The sequence below is a fragment of the Populus euphratica genome, unplaced genomic scaffold, assembly GCF_000495115.2.
Source record: "Populus euphratica unplaced genomic scaffold, PopEup_1.0 scaffold53.1, whole genome shotgun sequence".
NCBI classification, from domain to species: domain Eukaryota; kingdom Viridiplantae; phylum Streptophyta; class Magnoliopsida; order Malpighiales; family Salicaceae; genus Populus; species Populus euphratica.
This window is the reverse complement of record NW_011499934.1, coordinates 209740-211520: the sequence shown is the minus strand read 5'-3', so window position 1 is coordinate 211520 and position 1781 is coordinate 209740.

Genomic DNA, 1781 nt, shown 5'->3' with positions numbered 1-1781 from the left:
CTTTTATAGGCCAAAATTAGAAACTATTAATTTGATGACTAATTGATAAGTAGGTGGCCAACTCTTGACTTGGTAACAATCTTTATTTTCTTTTGTCTGCCCAAAATATCATTGATAACGTTAGAAAAGGAACCACTTGAAAACATGAAAGTTCTAGAAAATTGCCTCAGCTTTTCATAAAATAAAAAATTAAGGTCATTTGAACTTCTAAAACTTCATATATAGGCCAAAAACTTAACAATATTTGGGCTACAAGACAGATTCAGACTTTTTTTTTGTTGCTATAATTTGGACTTAAAAATAGTCTTTTTAAATCTTGGGCTACTATAAAAGTTGTAGGCCTATATCTTACATTTCTATCCATATAAAGTAGACCTAAATCCGAGATATACAGCTTCAGATATGACGTAATTACCAAACAGTGTTCTAGTTTGGACTGCACCAGCATCTTTGTTCTAAATTTGGCCATCTCTTTGTCCTTTCAATTTCAGTTCTTAAACTCATCAATCAATCATTTTATTTATGTGAGAGGTTTTCATTTAAAATAAACATATAACTCGAATTAAAGGTATCTTATATTATTAGATATATTATTATAATATATGTTTTAGTTATGAAATTATTGATACTTCAAGTACAAAATAATGATATAAAACCTTGAAGAAAATGCACTTTTAAGTACTAATTAAAATCCAATCAATAGGTTTACTTCTCCTCTTCCATGTTTAGGTGGTCTTTGATGACGTTTACATTGAAGTTGCTATAGTAAAGCCTTAAAAGTTGTCAACTCAGTCAACCTTGACTAAGAAACCTATTTGTGCAAAAACCATTCAACTTTTTTTTTGTGTTCACACTTAAAAATACCTGGAGCGTTCTTATCAAGGGTCACAAATCTTTCATCCAAAATCAAAAGGTGAGGGATGCATGCCTTGTCTTTAAGCAAAACAAAACCACCTAGGCAAATTTATTACAAAATCACCACCCCAAAACCATTTAAGGATAGAATTCCAGCTATTAATATTTGTCCAAAACTCTCTTATTTTGATTAAAAGGCTAAACTTTGTTCAATATATGTTTGAATCAATCAAGAACCTAGGCAAAACCCTATAAATAACCCCTGAAAAATGAAAAAAAAAAAGAGGAAAATATGGAGAAACATACTACAAAAAAATCTTAGTGTAAAGGTTCAAGAGCTTAACATAAAGTGTTTACCAAGCTTTGATAGTGAAAAGGAAGGAATGAAAGAAAAAAGAAGAGAAGGAAAATAATAGTCCATAGTCGGCAAGCTTTGAGAAGGTATAACCATGTAAAATTTCAATGGTAGAGTTTGTATGGCCACGACATAATCAAAAGATTAATGTCTTCTCCCAAGTGTATGAGTGTCAAATAATAAATAACCCGATAATAACCGGAGCTGAACCATTAGGAGGTTAACCATTTAATAATAATAATAATAATAATAATAAGTTAAAGAGGATTTTAAAATGTAAGATTAATATGAGAATTAAATAATGATAAAAAAAATATCAATGTTAGAGGATCCACTAATGGTATTAAAAATAAATGTAATATAAATTCTTTTTATTACTCAACTAGAAACCACACACAAAAGAAGTTTCAATCGGATGATTTGTCATTAATAGCTCATTATAAATTATTAACATGATCATATTAATTATCTTATTTAAGTAATACCAAACTTTTAAATGTTGTCAGGAATTCATGATGATAACTTATGTGAACAACAAATCAAGTTCCTTTCATTGCACAAATATAGGTTA